The 19589-nt window shown below is 45.9% G+C and overlaps 1 protein-coding gene across 1 annotated transcript in view; it reads right to left on the bottom strand.

The window, feature by feature from the left end:
- The window catches only part of Pla2g7 (phospholipase A2 group VII), a 40962-nt gene extending 25065 nt beyond the window's left edge, over positions 1-15897 (bottom strand). Inside the window, exon 1 of the mRNA XM_038343044.1 lies at positions 15741-15897. The gene's annotated coding sequence lies outside the window, so the exon portion shown is untranslated. The remainder of the gene's footprint in view (positions 1-15740) is intronic.
- Between the last annotated feature and the right edge of the window lie 3692 nt (positions 15898-19589).

The raw sequence follows: 19589 nt of genomic DNA on the forward strand, positions 1-19589 counted from the left end.
TATAGTAAGCACTAAGTAAATGCCTGCTTGTGCCAATATGAATCCTTAAACAAACGTGATTTCTAGCACACACTGAAACAAGCCTCAGAGTTCATACATGTGTCGGTCGATTTCACCAACTAGATGGCACGGTTATTTTCCCAGAGCATAGAGATGAGGCATAGACAACCATCACTTCTGCGTGTCCCTGTGTCCCCTGCACACCCTGGTCTCTCTCATGGTTGAAGTCCAGTCTCGACACTAATTCCTGATTAATGGAAAGCTGAAAAGAAGTATTCTCAGACACCGGGGACAATTTGTCTCCTCTCCTTTTTCCAATATAAAACTCAAAAGTCAGGTCATAGCCATGGAGGCTCCAGCCTGAGAAGTCTAGATCCCTAGTCGCTACGCAAAAAGAGCTCTTCCGATGTGTACAGCCTTCAATAGATAAGAAATATACTTTGTTGCATAAAAGCACTGAAATTTCTGGGTTGTCAATGTTCTTTTTTTGCAGCATCAAATGGCTTTATTGTAATACTAGGTCCCAGCCATTTAATCCAAGGGTATGTATCAAGAAAATACTGTATGTATGTTCCATGATGGGAGCAATTGGGAATCCTGAAGAATTTGACACAATCATTGGCCTACAATGGCTTTTATAAATGGGACTCAAAAGCAAGATGAGCACATTTACATAGGAAGGGAACGAACGGTTCAGAGATATTCAAAATTTTTTAGAGCCATGGAACCAATTCAGAGCAAAAGGAATACAGAAGGATTCCAGGCCATGAGTGGCGGTAAAATCAGATCTTACCACCAAAAGCTAACAACAAGCCTATGCCAATCAGCGGGGAATGGTGTCTCTGGAGTTTCTTACAGAGTGACTGTATTTGTCTATTCAACTAGTCTCTTTTTCGGATAAGGAAGATGTATGTCCAAGGTTGTTTATAATGTTGGCTGATTTTGTTTTGTCTTATTTCAGTCTTAACTCATCAGAAAATTAACACATAATTTAAAAAGATATAACAGGATAAAAAATAAAAGAATGTTTGTCCTCTTTATAATGATACGCTAACAGTCTCTTTCCAGAGGTATTTCTGTGGTCAAATAAGTACACACACAAAACATACATGGATATAAACACAGACATACGTATAGAGCTATATTATATATGAATATATACACAGTTTTAAATTTTGTTTATAAAATTTTATGTTTCAGTTTTAATTTGAAAACATAGGTACCTTTTCATGTTAGTACAGAGTACACCAATGTCATTGTATTTTAAAAATAACACTAAATTCCTCAAAACAGCCACTGAACCAGTAATATCATTAAGAATTTTAAATTAAAGATTTATTTATTTTATGTTATGTGTATCAGCAAATGTTTTGCCCGCATATGTGTATGTGTGTACCACATGTGTGACTGGATCTTGGCCAGGCAAGAGGACAGCATCTTACCTCTTGGAACTGGGGCTATGGACAGTTGTGAGCAGTCATGTGGGTGCTGGGACTGAACCCAGGCCCTGAGCAAGAACAACCAATGTCTTACTTACCGAGCCATCTCTCTAGCCCTAACACTGCTAAGTCATGAAGGCTTACAATATTCCCAGCATGTTTGCACCGTTCCCAAAACAAAGCATCCTATTTAGTCACCACCAAAACATTTGCGAGTTCCGCATTCCATGGATGAGGAACCAGGCAAAGAGGATTTGACTGACTTGTGCAAATCACATAGCTAGGAAGTGCTGGGGGAAGGGTTGCTCCCCGGAGGCCTAAGTTCTTTTTTATTTTGATGTGTGTGTGTGTGTGTGTGTGTGTGTGTGTGTGTGTGTCTGTGTGTCTGTGTGTGTGTGTGTGTATGTGTGTGTGAGTGTGTGTGAGTGCAGTGTCCTCTGAGATCAGGGGAGGGTCTGAACCGCTGGAGCTGTTGTTACAGGCGGTAGCGAACTGACTATCCAGAGTTCTGAGAACTGCACGAGTTCACTGGATGAGCAGCAAGTGCTCTTAAACACTGTGTCATCTCTCCAGCACTTACTCTTTGGTTTTAACTAAAACATCCAAACTTGGTAGGCCTAACTGGTTTACTCTAAGCCACAATCTCCTAAAACGAAGGAAGAAAACAACCACTTTAATGATGTTTTCATCCTTTCATGAGCTGACCCCAGACAGACAGCTGCCTTGGTTAGAAGTGAGTCATGCTCTAATGAGGATGAAACTCAATCTCATTATATTTGGAGCAATGTGTTGAGACCCTTAGAAACTGCGATATCTAGGAGTTGTCCAAATTAGCAACCAAGGGGTTGACACGAAGCCAGGACACGGCTCAGCTTGCCATCTCCTACAAATAGCCTGTGTCACAGCATCTAGCTTGTAAATGGTGGGGGAAATTGTCACTGGAGTCTACTTGAATTAAAAAGCTCTAGAATATTCCACCCCTCATGTATGCTTGATTTTTGTTTGTTTTCTTGCTTGTTTTGGATTTTGTTTATTTGTTTGTTGGGTTTTTGAGACAGGGTTTCTCTGTAGCTTTAGAACCTGTCCTGGAACTCACTCTGTAGACCAGGCTGGCCTCGAACTCACAGAGATCCGCCTGCCTCTCCCTCCCAAGTGTTGGGATTAAAGGCCTACACCACCACTGCTCATCTACCCCTCATGTTTTTAGCTTAAGTAAGAAAGGAGAGGGTCATTCGATCCATTTGGAAGATCACTGTGATGGGGAAGAGAAAGAGGAAGACAGATCACATGGATGTCAGTTGACAGAGGCTGCTTGTTCCTTTCCCAGTTGCCTGGACCCAAAATACTCACACAGAAACTGTATTATTACAGCACTGCTTGGCCTATTAGCCCATGCTTCTTATTGGCTAGCTTTTATATCCTAAATTAACCCATTTCTATTCCTCTGTGTATGGCCACGTGGTTATGGCCTACTGGTAAGGTTCCCTCTGGCATCTGGCATTTGTCTCCTGTGGCAGCTACATGGCATCTCATTGACTCCACCTACTCTCTCCTCCTCTGTCTGCTTGGAACTCCCACCTTGTGCTTCAATAGGCCCAACACCTACTCTGTGCTTCAATAGGCCCAAAGCAGCTTCTTTATTAACCAATGGTATTCACAGCATCCAGAGAGGACTCCCACATCAGAGGTCAGTGTGCTGGGGACAAGGAAACTACTCTAGGCAAAGGCCAGCCTGCACACGGTGCCTTGATCTCTACTACACACTCCCACCAACAACCAAAAGAAGCATCAGAGATAGCAAATGTAGCTCTTTAGAGTCCTCAGGCAGGGTGGGGATGCTCTGCTCTCTAGGGTCATCACCTAAGGTGATGTGCACAATGGAGCAAGGCAGAAGTAAAACAAAAAGTCACAGAGGTTCTTGGAAGGCCTCCCGAGAATCTCTGTCCTTCAGAGGCAGCCTAGGCATCTGACACAGCCACCCCACCCACCGGGGCAGTGACGGGAAATGGCTGCAAAGGGACAATAGTACCATCTGTTTGTTACAGAGATTACCCCTTGCCCCCTCACATCGGACCTCTAACTGTATCCTCAAAGCCCCGGTCCTTTCACTAAAGCAGGACCAGCTCATTCATATTTTCACGCATTATAGTCACTTGCTCAGTTTCCTTTACCCAACTTGAGAGAAATCTTTCCAATCAATTAGTAATAATCACACCTTGGATAAATCAAATCTAATTGGTTACAATGCTGCCACTGTGCGAGGTGTTCAGTTCTAAGAACACCTCTGCAATCAAGGATGGTAGAGTAGCTCAACTGTCATGTTCCTGCTCTGCAAGCACAGTGACCCGAGTTTGGATCCTAAGCATCTACATAAAAGCACAGTGATTGTGCTGGCTGGTTTTTATCAACTTGGCACAAACCTAGACATAGCTGGAAGAAGGGCATCTTAATTGAGAAAATGCCTCCATAACATTGACTGTAGTCAAGTCTGTGGGGTACTGTCTTGATTAATAATGTGTGGGGGAGGGCCATTTAGTCTATTGTGGGTGGTACCACCCTCGAGCAGGTGGTCCTGGGGCATATAAGAAAGCAGGCTGAGCAAGTCAGGAGACGCAAGCAGCGTTCTATGGCCCCTGAATCCCCTGTCTTGCCCCTGAGTTCCTGCCCTGGTTTCCCTCACTGGACATTGATCTCAGATATCTAATCCTAATAATCTCTTCCCTCCCCACGATGCCTTTAGTTATATCACATAGAACCCATGACCAAGACATTAATAAACCATGTGACCCTAACACTGGGGAGATAGAGCAAAGACAGGTAGATTCCTTCCGGGTGGTGGTGGCATACAGTTTTAATCCCAGCACTCTGGAGGCAGAGGCAGGTGGATCTCTGTGAGTTCAGGGCCAGCCTATTCCAGGACAGGCTCCAAAGCTATAGAAAAACTCTGTCTCAAAAAAACAAAAAGACAGGTAGATTCCTGGAGCTGGCTGACCAGTCAGTCTAGCCAATCAGCAATGCAGTTTGAGGGAAGATGTCTAAAGAAAAAAATGTAGACAGTGATAGGGTAGACATCTGAGGTCCACCTCTGGCTCACACACACACATACACACACATACACACACACAGGCATACACACATGCACATGCACACATACACACACATGCACCTTCTTCACCAACTTTTAAAAACCCACTTTAACCTTAGCCTGGACACCTAGAGGTACTACACTAAAGCTTCCAGAAGTTTTCTTGGAAGGAAAAGAATTCCCTGCCAGTGGGGAGAGTTGTTTTAGAGACAACAGCAATGTGTTTTGTTTTGTTTTGAGACTATGCCACATAAGGTGGTCTTGTACCCCTCCTACCTCAGCTTCCCGAGTCCTGGGCTTGCAGGTGTATGAATGGGAAAGAGGACTTTTAATGTCCCATAAATCAGACCCGTGCAGTAATCCACTCTGGCTACCTCAGTGTCCCTGGCTGCTAAGCCACTTCAGACAGGAGTGACAGAGCAGCTGTGAGGGGGCGGCTGTCCACTCTCCACGCTGTCCTTGAGGGCTGAGAGGCTCCTTTGATATCCTACTGTAGCTTCGGTTCATGGGAGGCAGACCGGAAAGGCACACTTTGGAGAGCAAGCTTCAGGCGGAGAGACGGCAGAGTGGGCGGTCTGCTCTTAGCACATTGTCCTCGTGACAGTGACAAGGAACAAGGGGAGGACTGTTGGTGGCACAGAGGGGTGGCAGGGAGGCAGCCCTAAAGTCCTGTCAGAGCTAAACCTCTGCTTCTTTCTGAAACTCTTGGGACAGACTGCTAAAAAAATTAGAATGTTTTTGACACTCTCTAGTTTTGCTCTCTTTTTCTGAGGTGGGGGTAAGAAAGAGTCTCATATACCCAGGCTGACCAGGAACTCTGCTGTGTGGCCAAGGATGACCTTGAACCTCTACCTCCACCTCCCAAGTGCTAGAATTACAGGTGTCATCTACAAAGACCCCCGCAAGGAGGGGCTCAGAAGATGGCTCAGTGGGTAAAGTCCTGCCTTGTAAGTGAGAAGACCTGGGTTCAGATCCCCAGAACCAACATAAGGCTGGATGTCCTAGTATGTGTCTACTGTCCTAGCCCTCCTGACGTCTAATTGGAGGACACGGGAGAATCCTGAGAAGCGTAAAGGCCAGCTAGGCTGGCACAGGCAGAGTTGAAAAGGCCCTTTCTCAAACCAAGAGGAAAGTGATGAACCACACCCAAACCTGTCCTCCAACCTCCATACACTCCCATGATAGCATATATGTACTACATCTACATAAATGGACACACACATACACACAGAGACAGACTTAAAAACAAGACAAAACTTCAGTGAGAGCCCCACGGAGCAAGATGTGAAGAAGCCTGTTGCCTGTTTCCGGAAACACCGACCATGCTTTGATGAAGGCAACACAGGCGTCTGAGGAGATGTGGGCTGGACTTCTGCATATCTCAACTTGTTGGTTGGGTTTTACTTTGCTTTCAGGGAAGATGGGAACTCCACAAACAAAGAAGTATTTTACCTATTATTTAGACTTCTAGAATTCCAAATTTGCTAAGTCATTATGAAATTTAAAAATGTAACATGAGATTTAAATGTCTGGTGTCTTCTCAGTGCCTGCTGTGTACAGCACTGTCTGGCTTCATGCTTCCCATGGTCTCTGCTTCTTATATCATGGAGTTGCTGGGTGGCACCACGAATGCCATCTGACTGGGTCATATGAATGGCAGGCTTCAGTGCTGAAGGAATAAGCCCACCACTCTGATGCATATCAGAAAAAAAAATAATGAGCCATGGTCATGTTTCTATATAAAATATGTAATTTCTATGGAAATAGAAAAAATCAGAAAAGCACAATTCTACAATTTTTACAGTGATCACTTCTGAGGGAAAGGATATTGGTTGGTTTTCTTTTCTTTTTCTTTTAATGTGTACTTGGCACTCCCTGTCTGGCAAGTCGTGGCAAGCAAAAAGAAAGTGTCTTCATCTGAGACTCAGCAGGCAACATTAAAAACAAAACAGCACAGGCACGGGTACCAATGGGGTGAAAATACACACTGGGAAATAAAGAGGGTGGAAAACTACCAGGAAAATAACAAGCTTACCATATCTAGTTCTCAGGAGGCTGAGGCAGGAGGACTGCCCGAAGTTCAAGACCAACCTAGGCTATGTCGTGAGTTCTAAGCTAGCTTAGACTATAGAGTGAGATCCTGCATAAAAAAAGGAAAGAAAGAGCAGTAACGTGGGGCACTGTGGCACACACCCTTCATCCCAACTCTTCGGAGGTAGACGTAGGATGATTGGGAGTTCAATGTCATCCTTATCTGTATATTTAGTTCCAAAGACCAACCTATGATACATGAGAGGTTGTCTTAACAACAACAAACTCAGAGAGAGAGGAAGAGAGGCAAGGAGGAAAGAGAAGAGGAGAGAAGAGGAGGGGAGAGGAGGGGAGGAGGGGAGGGGAGGGGAGGGGAGGGGAAGGGAGAGAGGAGGGGAGGGAAGGGGAGGGGAGGGGAGGAGAGGAGAGGAGGGGAGGGGAGGGGAGGGGAGGAGAGGGGAGGGGAGGAGAGGAGAGGGGAGGGGAGGAGAGGAGAGGAGAAGAGAAGAGAAGAAGAGAAAGTTAAACCATAAACTCTTTTGCTAAGCATATAGTTTTAGCTGACATTATAAGGAAGATTTTGTTGTGGTTTTAGGTTTGCCAAAATACATGGATTCATCAATAAAGCATCCACCTTCTTACACATACATACCACACTTGCGCTCAACAAACGACCTGATCAGTGAAGTTGGTGCTTTTCTTCCAAGATACTCTTCCTAGCTTCCCTGGTTGGAGCCCCTGCCTCACTGCCCACTGTGCCCGCAGCAGTGTGACCATCCCTCTGTTAATTCTTCTCTCGTCGTGTGTGCACACGTCTCTTATGATGGGTAGTAACCATGGTAGCCATGGACCACATTATTCATCTCAACGTACTAAGCACCCTCTTCCAGTAATGCTCTGAGTACTAAAACTGTGGCTGGCTTCTGTGGGAACACTAAATTCCAGGGAAGGAAACGACAGCAAGAAACTGATGGACTTTTGTCCCAAAGCTAGCATGTTTTCCACTGCACTGGGGTAGTGGAGGCTTTTTTCTGATCAGGTATAGCATGTATATTTACTGGGCTAACACAAGAATGACTTCTGCCCTACGGAATCGTGTCTGTATCTTTACTCCAGTGGTGTGTACATGCTCCAGCCTTAGGGGATATGGGAAGTACATTTGAGCAGCATGTCGCCTCTGCCTGAGTGTTCCTCGTTACAGGCTCCATCTGTGTCACAGAGAGTTCAAGGCAGCCTTTCTGACTCATGAGCTCCCATTTCCCTGCTCAGCTAGTCTCTCCCTTCTTCCCACAGGACTGCTCATCCCTTGCAAACGAAAACATTACCCTCTCCTTAGACAAGGACTGGGACTGTGGGAGCCTTAGGCCTCGTGTGACCCTCGCTCCAAGTTGTCTTGTCTCTCGCCATTCCTGTGCCCTATGTCTGAGGATCTTGAGCTTCTTGTCCCTAACTTCAGCTTCCTCTACAGCCCCTTCAGGCCATTCTCAATCTCCACACTTTTACTCTGCATTAATTTCTGCCGCTTTGGCACACTTAAAGAGGGCTGGGGCTATGGTTCTGTGGAAAACTACATTGTTCTGGCTTTCAGCACCACCACCATAAAGGAATCTTTTTCTGGTCCATTTCCTATCTTGGGTTTAATAAACTTTATATTTTAAAATCTCTTGGTGTTCTGTACCTGGGGAGGGTTGGCACTTACAACACATTCCTCTGGCTTCTGGTCTGTTTGCCTATCTTATTTTGTCTGTTAGCTGTGTTTTTGTCCATGTGATTTCACTCTAAGGCACTGCCAATCCCTTTGAAAGTATTATATATTACAAATAAACACGACCCAAATTTCCCTAGGCTACAAAGATGAAAACAGAGCTTCCTGCTTTTCCCGAACACAGCACTTGTGTAAACAGCCAGATGTCCTTGGCTTCCCTGGACACTGACAGCTTCAACATTCCAGAGATCACTAAAATGTGTGGGAGACAGCCGCAGCCCCCAAGGAACACAGTGGAACCCTTCGTAGGAGGCTGTTACACCCAAAGTCTCTTCAAGCCCTCTGCTTGCAGATAAGAATTGACTAAAAATACATTTACATCTCAGGTGGTGACTTTGGACATTCTCTTAGAACTAGAGAATAAAAAGACATCTATTTTTATTTGTTTAACGGTGCTGGGAATGGAACTGGGGCCTCTTGCCTGCAAGGCGAGAACTCTTCTGCTGAGATCTAACCCCTGCCCACAAAATGATCACTTGGCAGTCCTCAAAGTCACAACATACCTTTTTCTAAGCCACCACCACCACCACAGGCCAACACAATGCAAAAATGCAGCTTGTTCTTGGAGAAAGAAGAAGCTGGGTGCACAAACATCAATGGGTAGATCAAACCCCAGGAACAGAGCATCTCCTTAAACTTTGAAATAGAAACAAGGTCAACTATGTAGGTAAATAAGTTTTCACAAAGCAATTTGGGGGCCGGAGGTAGGCTCAGCAGATAGGAGCGCTTGCTGTCAAAGGATGAGGGCCTAAGTTTCAATCGTAATCGTCACAGCTATGTAAGAAGCCTAGTGTGGCAATGTAAGAGCCTGTAACCCAAGCCCTGTCTGAGGCAGAGACAGGAGGATCACTGGGACTTGCTGTAAAACATTTCCTTTATAAATAATGCTTTTATCACTTCTTTGAGAATTTCAGTCTATGAATTCTGATCATTTTCGCTCCCCTCCATTGTGGCAACCAGCCATGTGTTTGTGCACTGTCAACTGTCCCACAGGGAAGCAAGAATCAGTTGAAAGCCACTATATACTTCATTCTGATAAGGACTCAGGAACAATCAAGTTGGAAAATAAGCCCTAAAAGTGAGCCAAAAAGAATAAGGAATTGGCAAAAATCAACCAATCCAGTATAACCTAAAGACATCCCAGACTGCAAGACAGAAGCATAATAACATCTTTGAGAGAGGAGTCACCCTCCCAATGTACCCTGTACCTTCTAGTCTACATCTGATGAATCTGGTGGGGCTTTTAGGGTTTCTAACCAGTGAAAGTTTATGCACTGATACAATAACCTGAATGACCAAGGGTCAGGGTGACAAGTCACAGGAGGAGCAGCTGAAGCAATATGGGACGCTCACGAGGTTCATGACAGATATGGTTCTGCACAGAAGGTCTTAGCCATTTGCTGGGTGGAGCCAGACTCCATTAACTGACTAATGGAGCCTTTCAATAGTTAGCAAGGCATGGTCTGTGCTCTGCTGACTGCACTCAAGGAGGTAAGATGCACTAGAGAGCCCTGACCTGAGGCCAAACTTAGAAGTCCACAGGTCACTTAAATAAGGAAAAGAGATTAATGCAATGGAATAGGAGTTGGGGCAATCTGAACTAGCCACAAAGAGGCATTACCATTCCACTCCAGTAGACTGCTTTGATGTAGGAATGAGAGCTGAATACCACTACATCTTTTAACTGTTTTCAAGAAAAACTGGGTGACTACATTTGCCTATAACAGTCAGTAATTCTTGAAGGACAGCTAGAGATTGAACCCTTCGATACACCATATGAGTCAAGCAAAAATAAGCTCTACAGCCTCGCGGCTGAGATGATGACTCAGTTGTAACTTTCTTGCAGCACAAGCATGAGTCTAGGTGGAAGAAACAAAGTAGGGACCACCCTGAACAATCAGTTCCTGGGGATGCTGTTAACAGCCGTTCTGATCTTGGGGAAAAACCAGAGCAGTAGCTTTGGGCAGTTAGTGATTCTATGTCCTTGGAGATCTGTGACTATCTCAGATGTAATGCTTTATTGCATGGACCCTAAACACTGAAAAATGCCTGCTGATAAAGATAATTGCAGGAAGGCAGATCTCTGTGCTTACCTAGGAGAGAGGAACAAGACCTGGCAGTGGGAAACTGTTCTGAACTAGGGAATTAATCCCCAAATATGTAACAGAAAAGGAGTTCAGCTACAGCGAAAAATCTACTGCAAAGGACAGCCTCTTTATTCACAAAGCAATAATGCCAAAACACCTTGCCTGTTGCTTTAGCCTTTACTAGATCCTTGGTTCTGATAAGTTGCTCGTGAACAGATGGCTGAGCAATTACTGTATTATGTTGTGGCTTGTAGCACATGAGGACCCAGGTTCAGATCCCCAGAACTCTTATACAGAGCAGGGTGTGTTGGCAAGCAACTGTAGTCTCAATGCTGGAAGGTAGAAGCAGGATGGTTTGGGAGGCTGCCTGGTCAGTCAGTCTAGCTAAACAAGGGCATTGTGGGTTCAGCAAGAGATGGACTCAAAAGAAGTGTAGTATAACACTGAAAGACATGCAACACTGCTTCTGGCTTCCACATGTGCGTGCACAGGTGAGCACACGTGCACATACACACATATGCCACACACAAATAAAAAAGAGAGAGAGAGAGAAAAAGAGAGAGAGAATCAACAAAAGATGGATGACCAAAGAAGAGACTATATGTAACCTCTCCCTTAAAGATGCTCCACGAACTCTCAACTGATCGTCAGGACACATCGTGGACATGTCCCCAAATCATGTCACATCTTGTCATCAATTTGAATCAGCAGACTTCAGAATCAGATGCAGACATCAGTTCATTGACTAATTAGCAGCATCTAGCGAGAGAATGTAGCCCACCGGCTATCATGAGCCAAAATTTCCACAGCACACAATGAAAATAAGGAAGGGGCCCCTCTTCTTCTAAACTAGGGCATTTCATTCTTGTAAGCTGAACCTCAAAGTAAGCAAGGAAGCAGAAGTGGGGTTGCCTCACGCAGTGCGCTGTCCTGTCACGGGAGGGTCATCCCTTCTCTAGATGGTAAACAGATTCAAAACCCTCTTCTCTACCATAGTCAGCAAACAACCAGGGAAGCTGCAGAACCTCCTCTGAGAGAGAATGCTTCACTAAGGGAAAGCTATTCAGGGCTCAGCAAGGCCCCCTGGTGAATTCTGCTGCCCCATCCGGATTTCCATTCAGCAGATTGGGCACTGGCATGGTCCTAGCCAGGACAAAGACCCATTTGTTCTGCGAGAGTTTTGCGACTTGTTTTCCAATTCCTCATTTCAAATGTTTCATCTTTGTATTTTACTTGAGCACGTCCAGCTTTTAAGATTAAATTAGCTATTGTTTTAGCCTTCATGTTATTATATTCTATCGTGGTTTGTCTAATGGTTTCTGATGTTTCAGAAAGAACAAATGTTGTATTGTATTACGCTGTGTTGCAGTGTGTGTGTGAATTAAAATCACGCATTATTAGCAAATAGTATTAGTAGTAAGACCTTACATCCTCTTAGGACCACATTCATAATATTTTTTAAAAGCACACTTATTAGCTTGTTCTTTAAGAAACCCAAGGCATAGAAATGACAGATTTCTTTTGTAGGTGGGAAATTTGAATCACGGAAACGTTATGTAACTTTTCGTTGTACGTTCAAAAACTACCCCGTGCCTACCTGTCACTTACACCCTTGACTAGATTCCCAGCATCCTCTCCTGCTTTTTCCATGTAAACCATCGTCCACACTGCACCCGGACCAGTCCCACAAAACGGAAGTCTCTGAATTCACACCTCTGCTTAGAATACATCCAGCTTCCTGCTGTCCTATTTGGAGTGAGATCTACATTGTTGGATTTGATCTATGAGACTCAAGGTCACCGGGCACCCTGCCCCCTTCTCCTTCCTCCTTGCATCCAGCTCTCCTCTCCCTGCCTGCTACAGGCACTCTGGCCTTCCAACTGTGCCTTTTATAGATCGTGCTTGATTCCCCACACACCTGCACACTAGGTCCCTCTGCCAAAAGTTCTTCTGTTACAGGGGTCCCAGGGCTGAAGGGATGGCTCAGTGGTCAAGAGTCCTCACTTTTCCTGGAGAGGACCATGGTTCAGTTCCCAGAACCCACACAGTAGCTCACAACCATCACTAAACCTGGTTCCAGGGAATTTGATGCCGTCCTCTTGCCTCCAAGAGTACCAGGCACATGCATGATGCACATACATGCATGCAGGCAAATATTAATAAATAAAAAGTAAAAAATAAATCTAAAAAGAAGGGGGTGAATCCAAGAAGGCCCCTGCTATTTGCCCGACACATGTCTACACATTCAAACCCATACCAATAGCACTGTGCAACAGCTCTTGGCTTTTCATCAAAACTTTTAGTACTGTCTGAACTCACTCTGATCATCCCTTGATTCTTGTTCATCTCTTGACTTCAGAATTCTTTGACACTAGAAAGTATTTCTAACTCACACCTGGTTCACAGTAGCATCTATCTATCATCTATCTATCTATCTATCTATCTATCTATCTATCTATCTATCTGTCATCTATCTATTTATCCATCTATCTATCTATCAATCTATCTGTCTGGCTGTCTGGCTGTACTACCTACTTGTTGTATGTTACAGAGTTTAGAACTGAGACTCACACCTGGTTCACAGTAGCATCTATCTATCATCTATCTATCTATCCATCTATCCATCCATCCATCATCTATCTACCCATCTATCTATCTATCTATCTATCTATCTATCTATCTATCCATCTATCTATCTATCAATCTATCTGGCTGGCTGTCTGGCTGTACTACCTATTTGTTGTATGTTACAGAGTTTAGAACTGAGCCAGGCTTTTGCACATTCTAGGCAAGTTCTCTACCACTAAGCTATACTCCTGCTTGTGGTTATTTTTATTGATACAAGATATTTCTGTCTAACGCGAGCTTAGACCCACAATACAGTCTTAAACCCACAACACAGCCCAAGCTGGCCTTGAATGTGTGAGGCTGCCCTGCTTCAGCTTCCCGAGCTCTTCAGCACCCAGCCACGGATATTTTGACATGGATGAATGAAAGAATGAAGGAGCAGAGCTTTTGCTAGGAAGAAACTAGCAATTCAGTGAGCGTTCTCATAGCAATGGCCCTGCTCAGCTGCTGAGTTCACCTACAACAAAAGCCGTACAAGTCTGTGTGAGTCTGTATTGCCACTGTTTTATGTCGCTTTCAGAAAATCTTTCACAACAGCAGTGATGGCGGCCACCGGTGGCTCACACTTCACAGAGAAAGGTAATAGGAGCCTTCTGTCATGCCAGCAGACCGCAGAGCTTCCCTGGAATCCTGGAACGACGTGATGTAGAATGAAACGCTCCCTCATTCAGTTTCTCTCTAATACTTTCTCCCCTGGGCTTTACTTTATGGAAATGCCTCTGAGTTTCTTAGGGCCAGTCAGGATCATAATCGTGAATCATGGGTCATGAAAAAGAAAGGCAGGTTTAAGACACAGAGCACATGCGGCGAGGGTTGGGGGGGCAATCTTGAGAGATGGCTCCGTGATTAAGAGCACTGGCTGCTCTTCTAGAGGACTCAAGTTAATTCTCAGCATTCACATGGCAGCTCACAATCATCTGAGACTTCAGTTCCGGGGGAATCTGGTGCCGTCTTTTGCCCCTCTTAGGCACCAGGGACACATATGGTGCACAGACTTACAGGCAGCATCCAATATACATAAAATAAAATATTTCAAAAATATATGGCTGGGGTACCACTTAATTGGTGGAGTGTTTGCCCAGAATGACCTGGGCTTGATCCCCAGTGTCTCAGAGAGCAGGTTGGTTGCTTCAGGCCAGTGATCTCACAATTCAGGAACTGAGACACCAAAGGTCAAAGGTCAAGGTTCTTAGCTATATAGCAAGTGGGAAGCCAGCCTGGACAACATTAGAATGAAAAGATAAGAACAAGAGGGACAGCCCCCCCCCCCGCTTTGAAGAAGTCCTTTCCAGGGACCCCCCATTCCACGTACCTCATTATCTCTTCTCTTAATGAGGTAGTCTTAAAGTAGATGTTAAATTGTATTTGTTTACAAGCAAAACTAGGTGGGTGGGGGGATTTAGTCGGTGACTTGTCCTTATGACTAGTGAGCAGATATACAGCATCACAGAGAAGAATTCAAAACCTGAACCTTCACACCTAACTGGTGCTTGCTTTCTGAATAGCTTAAAAGAGTGACTGAGACTCATTAACATTCCTCCTCACACTCAGTAGCTCAGCGTGTTGAGCCTTCTGCCTCAGTGTCTCTGAGACAGCCACAGTCAGACCACTGTAGCGGTTCCAGGGTGGCATCAGCACTCTGTGAGGGAAGGACCTGTGAACAACCGTCCAGGGAAGGAAAAACACTCTCAGTCCTGACAACAGCGAGCTGAAACTGGCACACCAAGGATGTCAACAAGCGGTCTCCTTCATAAGGCTCCCAGAGTCCCCTGGGTGAGAAAACCTGCCCCAGTGCTGACAGCCCTCGATCCGCTGTAGCCAGAAGGTCTTTTCTTTATTTTGATTCTGATGCCCTGACCCAGCAGCTCAGTTTTGCTTCAAGATTTGCTTGCCAGCCTCTGGCATTATCCTTGCTTTAGGGAGCACATTTTCCTACCCCTGCTCATACACCATGCGTCTCCTAGCTCTGCGTTCTCATTTGGGTCAAAGATAATTTGAGCAAGTTTGATGTGGTAACACGTGCTGTCCAAACCAGAATCGGTGTGCCCTTTAGAGGTGACAGCTCCCATGTGTGTAAGAACCTGACATGCGAATCCTTCCTTACCCGGACCTGGCAGGGATTCCCATGGTCCGAATGAAAGCCTCAGGAAGACCATGTTCTCTGTTTCATGGTTTTGCTTGGCTTTGCAAAAATCCAGCCTTAAGGGTGGAATAACCAGCATTTTATCTGGCCAGCAGCAGGATGCTCCAAGCAGGGATGATATTACTTTATTTTTATTATTCTATTCGCAGACTTCTTAAATCTCGGCTATTCCTCACAAGGAAGTGTGCGTGAGCGTTACACAATGAGATCTACAGACAAAACATTTCCCTTCAGCTCCGGGTTCACCTGCCGCCCAGTTGACACTGAATTCTTAGGGTGGCTTTCTCGGAAGCAATCAGTCATATCTTAACAATTTTGGAGCCCTGTTTCTGGGAGCCTCCGAGGTCAGTCCAGCATCAAACAGGAGGGCACTGCGGTTCCAGCCCGCCCTCCCTGAACGTCCTCCCTTGCCCATCCTCCCCAGTGGGCGCTCCTGTATCCCCGCCACAACCTGGTGACAGCGCCACAAGCCCATGACTCAAAACCCTCTCTGTCCCGGGGCTCCTTATCTAAGCACTGAGCTGAGTTATTCCGGGGTACCCGGGGCCCTCCCTGAGCTCACCGATGCCACCAGCGCGAGTCAGATCCAAGTGCCTCTCGCAGCCAACAGAGCAGGCTTCCGGACAGGGACAGTCGTTCTCACTCGGGGGGCGGGGATGGGGTATCTCTGAGGTGGGTTGAGCAGGAGGCCGCTGAAGATCTACCCTTAGGCTCGACCCTCCCCTCCCGGGGTTGTTGTGGAGGAGGAACAGGGGAGGAGCGTTTGGCCTGGCCTCCCGCCAGTTCTGAGCTGCTGCGGCTGTGGCTCTCACAGTGCTCGCCCCAGGGCGGGCCACTAATAGCCCACGCGTGGATCCTACCTGCCTGAAGCTGTGATGAACTTCTAGGTTCCTAGTAAACACCCGAGTCTCGCCAGGTCTGTTACGCGATGTGCTGTTTGCCACCCCCAAGCGTATTTTGTTAGTTTCATCCTGTTCTCCAAATCCACAAAGAGCACGGGAATAGCTAAGCACCAGTTTAGAATCTGAAATATTCCGCACAGTCCGCATTTTGATACTTTGTACCCGGAACCCCGATTCACTCCTTTGCAGACTCTGTTCCAAACGGGAAGGCCTGCCGCTGAGCAGCCTCCTTGCTTTGCTGATATTGAGGGAAATCGTATTTAAGCTTCTGTCTCATAGTTCAGTCTAACTCAGTCCATAGCGCTTATGGTAAAGGCGTTTCCCTCCAAACAGAAACATTCCCTCCGTGAGTGAGGCCGCAGGTAAGTTTGGGGATCGGGGTTGGAGGGGGCGCTCCGGAGCCTCAGGAGGTAAACAAAAGTCACATGTATGGGGGAACACAAACTTGGAAGATTCTTGAGGGCCCCTCCACAGCAGTATAAAAAAAAAGGCAGCAAACAATGGCGGTGGGGGTAGGGGGCAGTTGGAGACTTAACCACAGACGAGAGGAAGAGAGAGATTTGACTGGCGGAGGTGCGTGCAGCTTTGCCGAGGGCGACAGTGTCGCAGCTTTAATTGCTCCCCTGCCCTGTCCCCAGCCCCCACCTCATTCTGTCCCTACGCCACGCCCCCTGTTGTGTGGCCTTTTCAGTGTTGCCCTTGCTCATTCCCTTCACCCGTACTCCTGTTAGGAGCCCCAATAAAAACTCATTGGTTGACTAAGATGGACATTGGAGAAACTGTTGTATGCATTGGCCTGGGTTCCCTTTCTGGGGTCTATAGACACAGTGTTGCATCTTCCCACAAAATCTGTCACACAACCCTGTTTTCTCTGAATCATCATCCTTCATTTTTCAAAGTTTTCTCCTCAAACTCATCTTCCAATCATTTTGAAATATCCTCATCTAAAACTATTTAGAAACTTAAGGGAAGGTAGGTTGAAATTTTTATGTAGTATTACAACATTATATTTTTTTGACCTTTGGAATGGAAGACCCCCGGAGAGTATCTTCCTATCGGGAGACCCTCGCCCAAGAACCAAGACCAAGCCACTGGATGCAACAGCAAGAGGATTTATTATTCGCACAGACGTCTGTGGGACGCTTCAGCCTTTCGGGGGACTGAGCGCGCCGGGCTAGATCTGGGACAGCTTATATAGGGTTAGGGGAGGCTGAAGCGGGTGTACAAAAGCAGATGCATGGTTACATTTCCCATCCTTTTTCCAACTTGAGGTGCTTGGCCACAGACATCCTGTTTTGCACAGACAAGGTGGCGTCATCTGTGACCCTATTATTGAAAGACCCTCAGGACCCCCTCCCCAAAACCTGCAGCTGGCCTTTTCCCATGAGAACATCCTGTTTGTTTGAGAGAGCAGGATGTCTGTAGTTAGCACATGTGCCAATCTTAGAGTGCCAGCAGTTCACAAAAGGGATAGTCGCCCCCCCACCACCACCACGGATGTTTCTCTTATCACGTAGCCATTTTTCTGTCGTAACAGAATGAAAATCCTCTTTCCTTTGTATCAATTTTATAGTCATGTGAATGGTGTCTGAAGTAACTTCTCCCTAGTCCAACATTATGAACTTTAGTACTTAGTTCAAGCCTTGCTGGAAATGTTACTGCAGTTGACTGGGGGTCTTTCAGGAACAGATTGAACTTCATTTCGTCTTTATGAACTTTGAATAATTTTCGGTTGGAGTGAGAGTGGAGAGGCAGTTTGGAGAAGCCATGAAGATGCAAACACAGGACGTACCTGAGAACTGCTTCTAAGGTATTTATGGAGGGAGGCCTGCAGATACCAGTTCAGTGGTAGCACATAAGCCTAGTATGCATGAGGTCCTCAGTACCAAAAAATAACATCTGTGGAGTTTAAACAGCTCAAACCCAAAGAAGCAAACAAGGATAAGATACAGCTGTAGCTTGAATAGGAGAAAACAAGGAGGGTAAGAACCTGGGAGTGACATGGGAATCTGCCCAGATTTGTGGGAGGCTTTGTAAGTCCGCATAGTCAATGATGGTTAAACTGGCTTAATAGCAGTGGAGTCCAGCCATGTGGTGATACACCTTTCCTGGTGACATCATCTCCAGGGGTGGAGCCCAGCCATGTGGTGATAAACCTTTCTTGGTGACATCATCTCCAAGGGTGGAGCCCAGCCATGTGGTGATAAACCTTTCTTGGTGACATCATCTCCAGTGGTGGAGCCCAGCTAGGGTGATACACCTTTCCTGGGAACAGAGAGGAAGTATAAGGACCTCCCCCCCCCCACCCAAGACCAAGCTCTCAGCACAAAGGAGATTTATTTGCCTCAGAGGGACAGAGGGCAGGGAATAAGAGAAAAAGACAGGAGATAGAGGATGAGGGAGATGGGGAGGAGGGGGAGGGGCAGGCATATTTGTCTTAGAGTGGGACAAAGGGCTGCCTCTGGATAGAGAGAGGAGACAGACATGGCCCATAGGCAAATGGCTGTTTATAAAGGGAAGTAGGGAAGCCTCATGACAGGAAGAGATGTTTAATAGGGAATATTAATTAGGGTAGCTAATGGGGGCTTTTGATTGCTATCAATACTTTGATAGCTGGACCTTGGTAGTTGGCCTCAGGAGGAAGAAGTGGTCTTATAAGGAAATAGATTTGGGGGATAGCATAAGTAATGTATTCTAATAGTTTTTAGCAAGGCAGAGAGAATGGGGAGAAAGACAAGGCCTGCTACAGCCATGTTTGCCAGGCCCGGACTGGCCAGAGTCTCTTCAAGAAGGTCACCTGTGCTTAGAGATGATTAAGGGAGGTAAATTAAGAAAATTCAAAAGTTGACAGTAACTTTAAGTAACTTGATTTTCATAGTCAATCTGTAATACCCGTAGATTAATGCATCACTCAACCCTTGGCAGAGAAACTTTCACTTGCAACATATGGCGATTAACACAGAGACCCATAACTGCTCAAGGAGCAGAGAATGCTTAGCCCTGATAGGAGTGAAAGACCTGGATAAAACCAGGTCTCCCCAAAGAAAGCCCTGGATAAATCCAGGTTTTCCCCCCACCCCCAGCAGGAAGAAAATAGCCAAAAATCTAAGCAGGGAGAGAAAAATCAGGAATCTAGGATTAGCCGGTTCAGTGACTGTGTTTCAGGAACTAGCTAAAGATAAAGTAAGATTGTAATCTTGAGAATAATCTTGAGAAAGGAACTAGCTGATTATGACTTTGGGAATGGTCTTGAGAGGCAGGGAGTTGCCCCCTTGTGATCATCACTGATATTCTCGGAATTTTCTACACCCTCCCTGCCCCTTTCGGATCACTGGGCTGTGGTTTCTTCCCTTAAAAGCCCCTTCTCCCGGTCACTCGGGGTCGAACTCTTCCCCTGAGTGGGTTATGAGTCTCAGCCCCAGTGCACTGGTTCCCATCTCATCTCATCATTAAACCTCGTGTGATTGCAGGAAGGATGGTCTCTCGTGAGTTACTAGGGGGGGTCGTGT

This window comes from Arvicola amphibius, chromosome 9 (assembly GCF_903992535.2).
Source record: "Arvicola amphibius chromosome 9, mArvAmp1.2, whole genome shotgun sequence".
Lineage (NCBI taxonomy): Eukaryota > Metazoa > Chordata > Mammalia > Rodentia > Cricetidae > Arvicola > Arvicola amphibius.